The sequence below is a fragment of the Notechis scutatus genome, chromosome 4 (assembly GCF_049901735.1).
Source record: "Notechis scutatus isolate UNSWTSFEM ecotype Mainland chromosome 4, rNotScu1.2, whole genome shotgun sequence".
NCBI lineage: Eukaryota > Metazoa > Chordata > Lepidosauria > Squamata > Elapidae > Notechis > Notechis scutatus.
The window spans coordinates 62,756,482-62,765,098 of NC_142012.1; positions in this window are offsets into that span (position 1 = coordinate 62,756,482).

Genomic DNA, 8,617 nt, shown 5'->3' on the forward strand with positions numbered 1-8,617 from the left:
TATCCTGCTTCAGAGTGCTTTACAGACCCCTCTAAACGGTTTACAAGTCAGCATATTGCCCCCCCCCCAAATCTGGGTCCTCATTTTACTGATCTCGGAAGGATGGAAGGCTGATTCAACCTTGAGCCAGTGAGACTTGAACTGCTGGCAGTCGGCAGAATTAACTTGTAATACTGCATTCTAACTACTGTGCCACTATGGCAATAACAATAACAATAACAACAACAACTGGGCCTAACAGCTCTTAGGAAGCCTTGCAGAACTTTTAGGTGTGGGCTTACGGGTTGGCTACCCTGATTAACAGACAACAGTATTATGTAAATATTTACAGAACATTTTCAAGGATAGCCTTCCATAGAATTGGTGATATCTTCAGCGAATTTCAAGGATGCCAAATGATGATAATCACAGAAACCCCATGATGATGTTCTTATCTTATAAATTAGTACACATATTGAAATGACATGACTTAGTGACTGAACAATAACAAATAGGTGCATTTAATGACATTCTTCAACAGCCCCTAAATCAGGAGGGTCAAACTGGATTTCTTGGAGGCCTTAATCAGCATTGTAGTTTTCCTCTGTGGGCTGGCCAAGGTGGGTGGGTCAAGATGGGACAGATGCCCTCCTGTAGCATCCTTCCTTCAACCCCCCCCCCCACACACACACCCTGTTTTTGCTAGCAGAGGCACTGCAGGCCGGTCCTTTGCTTTTTCCAGGCTGGTCCCATGGGCTGGATCTAAGGATCCCTTGGGCTGTATCTGGCCCACAGGCCTTCAGTTTGACACCCCTGCTGTAAATCAACATGCACAGTCTTTCTTCTGATGTAACTACCTTTCCTGTACCCACTTCTCAAGCCCACCATGCCCACTCTCATCTGGGGTCAATGGAAGGGTTACGATCAGGGTGTCAGCTTTAAAATTCAGCTGCCACATTTTTTTTAAAGAGAGTTGGAGAAGTTGAAAAGTTCAAGGTTATTCTGTATGTCATATTAAGAGATTCCAGTGGCAGTTAATTGGTTCTCGTGATTTATTAAGTGTAGAAGTGGGAGGAGAGAAGGTGGATTCTGTGTAACACGCGAAAATAATTTCACTTGGGAAATTGCCTTTGACATGCCAGATCTGTTTCTAAATAAATCAATTGGAGAGAAATGTCTCGGAGTGATTGATATCATGGATACTTTCTGGATGCATTACACAGGAGTGGGATTCTACCAGTTCAGACTGGTTCTATAGAACCAGCTGTTATGATTCTGCACAGTTTGGAGAACCAGCAAATTGTGCCAATGGCTGGCCCCTCCCCTTCTCTCCCCACCTGCACCTCCGTGCCACGCCCAGTCACTCCTTATCTCGCAAGTGCACCATCCAACTTGCCTGACTTGTGACTTTGCCTAATTTTGGGTAAGTTGCTATTTTTCCTTTATTTTCTGACAATCAGCTGTTCCGACTATCAGCTGTGCCACACGATTTAGATTAGCTAGAAAGCAGGAAAGCGTCAGATTTCTTTCTTTCTAGCTAATCTAAATCGCTGTTGTACTGCTTCATCCAAGAGGCTTCCCTGAGGCCCAGCTAGGGGTAGAATTCAGGGGGTTGGAGTGGGGGGAGAAGTGGCCTGAGAGCAGAGCTGAACCTTCCTTAGGACTGAAGCTTCTATTTTTCAGTGCAGACTCAGGCAGCAGATTGCAGAAAGGTAGATCTGTGAGGGACCCTGTGATTCTGCAAGCAACTCAATCTGCCTGCCTGATTTGCCTGATTTGGGGTAAAAGTTGCTCTTTTTTAAAATAAAAAAAATCAATATTTACATAAATATTTACAATATTTACATACAAACCACACCCACCCAGTCACATGACCACCAAGCCACACCCACAAATTAGGCCATGCCCACAGAACTGGTTGTTAAGAAATTTGAATCCCAAATTGTTTGAGAATACGTGACTTATATTCTATTTCCACGTATCGTGGCTTTTTCAGCTCAGAAAAGTATGCCAGCCACTTTCAAGAATCATGTCCAAGACCCATGCTTCCAAGAGCTGCCAAAATGCGTCCTTCTCTCATCATGGCAGGGATGTCGGTAGCTACTGGATCAAAGCCTTGCCCTGTGCTTTCATACAAAAGGGCAAGCCTTCCATCCTGCTGTCACAACTGCCATCTTACTCTTGTGATCACAGGTGAAGGTGTCTTTTTGTGTTCCTATGCAACACCAATTCTGGAATAGTATCCTTGTGTCCGTGCCTGAGCTGTATGATTATCTCTCTAGCCATGATTAAAAGCTGAACAAGACTGTTACAGATGGAATAGCTTTATTAACTCTACCTTTACAACCTTTGTATTATTCTGGGAATAAAACCCCTTTCTCTAATTATTCAGGCAGGATAATGGGCTTTACTTCCAGTACCGTATACCATTAAAACAGATTAGCTCCAATAATCTAATTTTTAAAAATCAACTATACAATGCTAATGTAAGACTTTCTTTTGATAACAATATGCCTGAGATATTGGTTGATCTTGTATTAAATTACTGTCTAGCTGTGCCTTTGTCTCCTTGCCACTTTCCAGATTGCTGTAAGAGGTAACAACATTATAGCTAAGGATCATTTTTCCAATGTTACAGACAATTCTATTCCCAATTACTCTAATTACTTTTTTCTTTCTCATTTAAGAGAAGTTAGGACAGTTTAGTAATCTTTAGTTATTATATATCTAATTTTTGGATGTGCTGGATTTTAAAATGAACATTTAAAAAAAATTAAAACATACGATGGAGTTTGTTGCAGAAAAGTAGACATATGCTGAATTCTTTCTAAAGAATAACTGTATATTGGGGAAATTTGACAATGATACCCATAGACATACATTAGGAAGGAACAAATGATGAAATGAGTCTTGCATCATAATGCAAGCTCTGCCTCTCTTGCTCTTGTATGGTGATGTCACATACTGGTACGTAGGGAGAGATATGATGATGTCATGGTATTTATTTATATGATTCTGAGGTGAATTTGGATTGTAGGATTGATACTCATAAAGTCTCAGCTCTTATATGCTTTTCAACCTCCTGCCTTAATAGAACAATAATAGAGATTTGCTCGAAAAGAATGATGTGAATTTATAATTAAAGTCTAATAAGGAGTTAATAATAATATAATATATGTAGTTGATTTATAGAATACGGATTTTAATTTTAATTTAGTAGGGAAAGACTGTTGATTTTGTGTACAAAAGATATGTACCAACCGATACACTGTACAATGGGAAGATGGTTTTATTTGTTGTTTTATGTTTATGTTTGTTGTCAAAAAATAAAAAAATGGGAAAAAACAATAACAGAACAAAAGAGGTTAAACTGAGCTAAGCTGAAGAACCAACATTATTTCTCTCAAAATAGAATCTACAATAACAGTCAATTAACCAAGCTTTTAAAAAAATAAGCAAGCACTAGGTGCTAAATGAAAGCACCAGGTTTAAGACACCAAGAAATGGAAAAATAAATCCCCTCAAAATTCACATCATCAGACAATTGTTATAAAGGCAAAGCTATCCTGGATCATTTCAAAGCTATCCTGGATCACTTAATTAAGTGATGTGTCAGACATAATGAAGCATTTGGTGTCTTTTTGGTTTTATAAAACTATAATAGTTCAAACCGAGTTTTGCTTGCTATGGGTCTATCATTTGGAACCCTGACAACAATAGTTATAAAACTTCCTTGCGCTTCAAGATGTTAATCTTGAAATTAACCTTGGCTTCATCTTGGCATTGGTCTTGGTATGTTAGATCTCCTGAACAAAGGAGCAGAGAGCCTATGAACTTTATATACTGGCAAATAGGAAAGTGAAATATTATGGGAAAATGTCTTGTTTTCACTCATTTTCATCACTTCTACAAAATCTGTATGGCTGTCAATAGGCAAATAGTGAATTTCTAAATTAGATTGGTTTTCTGACTCAAACCAGCAGTCCTTTTTTCAATTGTTGTTCACTTGTGCTTCTTTTTGATTTTGTCACTTTGGATGACTTTTCGGTATGTGTAGAAATGGAATTCTTCAAAACGATCCAGACTCAAATCAAATCAAGTTGAATCAGAACAATTTATCCATTTAAAAAACCCACCCTGAAATAAATCTTATATCTGAATTGAAACGATTATTGGAGTTTGATGTAGCCTCAATCACACATTCTTAGTACATAAACTAAAACTTGGAAGTATTTATATAATTTTTTCAAACATTATATATAAAGCAGTTTGATGGAAGTCCACTGTAACCCAACTTTATCAAAAAGAATTTTGTATTCAAATGTGTGAAAATGTGTGAAAAGTTGTCTCTGTCCTTCGTATTCTTAATACATAGATATTCTGTGTAATAATTCTATGCTTTATTGAAATGCAACCCTAATTTCAGATGCCTTCTGTATCAAACAACAGGATTAAGAGGTATCATTAATTGAAATTATTAATCTTAGAATATTAAAACATAACCAGAATGAGTGGCATTTTAAAGCTAGAATGATTTAGCGATAAGCTGTTTCCTTTCACAAAACATTTTGCTGTAATAATATAAGCAGTTAAGTGACTCATTGGAAAAATGTCCAACCTTTTCTGACTCATTTTATATAAATACAGTTATTTGTGGTCTTATCCACAAATTTCTTTATTAGGTAAAATCTCCACTTTTTGGTTTGTGTGAAATAATAATCAAAGTAGTCATTGGGTGTGTGTAAGAGTATATTGGGGTTCCATGCCTTAGGTCTTCTGGATTAATTTGAGATTCTTCCAAACCTAAAATATTTATGATTTTTACATAATCAACATTCTATTAAGGAAGGAAAATCTGTGAATTGTTTATATCAGTTTTATGTTTATGACATTAAACAAACAAAGACAGGACCAATTATACTTTTGAACAAATAAGTGAATTTGGATGGCAATAGACCTACAGTCCTGATCTTTGAAGGGTAACAAAATTACTTCCATGTGTAATTAGGTTTCCCTCTCCCAATATTTATTATAAATGCAATAAACAGGTATTTGATATTCATGATTTCTGTATCTTCCAAATATATAAAAATATATAAAAAATATATATATAAAAAATATATAAAAAATGGAATCCTTATCACGTATGTGATATTAATACAATTGAGAAAGTCCAGAAGTATTTCACAAGAAGAGTTCTCCACTCTTCTACCCGTTGTAGAATACCTTATGCCACCAGACTCAAATTCTAAAACTAGAAAACCGAATTACGCTGTCTTCGATCCGACTTAAGCATGGTATATAAAATCATACATTGCAATGTCCTACCTGTCAATGAATACTTCAGCTTTAACCATAACAACACAAGAGCACACAACAGATACAAACTCAAAGTAAACCGCACCAAACTTGATTGCAGGAAATACGATTTCAGCAATAGAGTGGTCAATGTCTGGAATACTCTACCCGACTCTGTAGTCTCTTCCCCAAACCCCAAAAACTTTAACCTGAGACTGTCTACTATTGACCTCACCCTTTCCTAAGAGGTCTGTAGGGGCGTGCATAAGCGCACCAACGTGCCTACCGTCCCTGTCCTATTGTTTCTCTTATTCTTTTATTTTTCTTATATGTACCTATTTCATATATTCACAACCATGTATACACTTGTACTTATTATCTTGTAAACAATTGACAAATCAAATAAATAAATAAATAAATAAATAAATCTTGTGTTGCACAGCTTTTTATTGGATTTCCACTGCACCAAATTCTGAATATTTCAGGGAATGTTTCAGCTTATGTAAATAAAAAATTATATTTGAAAAAATACATTCAGAGTACCTACTTCAAAAATAATTACATGAAGCTTTTCATTTGCATTCTTTTAACTGCAAATTAAAACAGGGATTGAACGGGCAAGATTTATATCAAAAACAAGCAAAAGTAACATTCATTAGAAATAATTATTTTCTTTGCTAGCAACAAAGTCAATGAATCAGTTATAAAATTTTGATATTATTTAGATATCAAATTATGCTATGACTTGATTTGTTGAACAAGCCATCATAGCTCAATTCATGCAATATCTGACCATGTGGGTTCAGAGGGAATCAGGCTTGCAAGAAGCCTGACTCCCTTTAAACATCTCCAAAATGGACAGAGTGTTTGGGCACATCTGCAAGGTCTATGACAATTCACCATAGTCAACTCACCATGGCCAATTTGCAGGAGAAGAGTTATACTAAAGAAATAGTGGAATAGTGTAATTAAAAAAGGATTCAAAAGGAAGGACAGAATGAAATGTGAATGGCAAAAATTAAAACAATATTTTATTTATTTTAAATAATTAAATAGGATTGTTAAATTGTCCCACCGTGAGTTGTCCCACAGTGAGTTGGCCGTGGTGACTTGTCCTGCAGTGAGATGACCATAGTGAGTTGGCCATGACGAGGTGGCTGGAGCGAGTTGACTGTGATAAGTTGTCCCATTCCACATCTACACCAGTCTCCAAATGGTCATGTCCCAACTAATGGTCATGTCCCAACTAGGGGCCAACTAATTTTATTTATTTATTTATTTATTTATTTGATTTGATTTGCCAATTGTTTACAAGATAATAAGTATAAGTGTATACATAGTTGTGAATACATGAAATGGGTACATATAAGAAAAATAAAAGAATAAGAGAAACAATAGGACAGGGACGGTAGGCACGATGGTGCGCTTATGCACGCCCCCTACAGACCTCTTAGGAAAGGGGTGAGGTCAATAGTAGACAGTCTAAGGTTAAAGTTTTTGGGGTTTGGGGAAGAGACTACAGAGTCGGGTAGAGTATTCCAGACATTGACCACTCTATTGCACTGGCCAAATAACCTGCATCAGATTGTATCTGTGGCAAAAACTGTGTTGAGAATTAAAGGAAAACCTTTCTTTTACAGCTAAGGATGGTATAAAAAGCTGTCTTAGATAAGGGTAGGAGCAATATCAAGAGTATGTTTGTAGGGCAGAGATGGGTATTCAGCCGGTTCTGACCAGTTCTGGAGAACCGGTAGTGGAAATTTTGAGTAGTTCGGAGAACCGGCAAATCCCACCTCTGACTGGAGATTTGAGAGTATCCTTCCCCTCAAGCCATGCCCCCCAAGCCATTCCCACAGAACCGGTAATAAAAAAAATGGAATCCCACCATTGTTGTAGAGGTTTTTAGATGGATAAATAGCTTCTGGCATGTTTGTCTCATAGCGAGAAATGGGAAGGATTCTTAATGTAATGAGGACTATGCTTTATATGATTTTCTCGACTTAAAAAAGTGGCAAACATTAATTACATGGAGAAAAAATAATAGTGAAGATTTCTGAGTTAGCCTAGGCCTTCCTTCTTATGAATCTAATGCAGGGTTGTCAAACTTGATTTCATGGAGGGATGCATCAGGGTTGTATTTGACCTCGAGGGGGGGTGGGGTTGGCGCGGCCAGGGTGGGTGTGGCCAGCTTGACATCACTCGTGTTGGGGGCATCGGTGGCGGCTCTGCCAGCAAAAACAGGCTGTGGCAGCCTCCCGCAACCCTCTGGCAGTGAAACAGAGCTCAGGAGGGCCGTACGCACCCCTCCTGATCTCTGTTTCCGACTGTGATGGCCTCCTGCAATCCTCTGACACAGTGGTGGGATTCAAATTTTTTTTACTACTGGTTCTGTGAGTGTGGCTTGGTGGTTGTGGCATAGCTTGGTGGGCATGGCTTGGTGGGCGCGGCAGGGGAAGGATACTGTAAAATCTCCATTTCCTCCCCACTCCACTAACGTGCTTTCCAGCTCCGTTCTCCTGTGCAGGGTAACAAAAGAAGACCCAGCCGATCAGCTGGGACTCGGGAGGCAGAAAATAGATAGGGGCGGGACCAGTCAGAAATGGTATTTGCTGGGTCTCTTAACGATTCAAAATTTCTGCTACTGGTTCTCCAGAACTGGCCAGAACCTGCTGAATACCAACTCTGCTCTGGCAGCAAAAATGGATCCCGGGAGCCCCATTTTTGCTGGCAGATGCATCGCCGGTCAGTCCTTCACTGTTTTCAGGGCAGCCGCGCAGGCCAGATCTAATCCACCCCATGGCCTGGATCCGGCCTGCAGGCCTTGAATTTGACACCCCTGATCTAATGTATTGAAACTTTGTGTTGTGACTACATCAAAAATGATGGAGTCTTACTTTGGGAAAGGGGCTTATACACGCAAAGCAGGATCACTACTCCACACAGAAAAACTAGAGGAACATACTTTCAGGGCACAAGATTTAGAGAGTGTGCTGACTTCTTAATGATTTCAATGAAAGATTTTTGGCAGGAAAAAAAATACCCGTACAAAGTAATACAATCCATTTCTATAATTTATTGCAATTTAGGGATACACTTTAAAAAGAAATCCAGCATTTCATATCCTGAGATTATTACCATATTTACAAGTTGATTTACTTTCTTTATTTCTAAAAGTAGCTTTCCAGATTGATGTTTTTTTTTTGTATCTGTGGCTGCAATCTCTATACTAGTGTCTTAAAGTTGCCATGGTTGAGAAACATTGCTCTATAGACATATTGAGGAGTCCATTCCATGGAATGAGTTGGATTTACTGCTCTATAGATAGGATTATGAGTGCTAT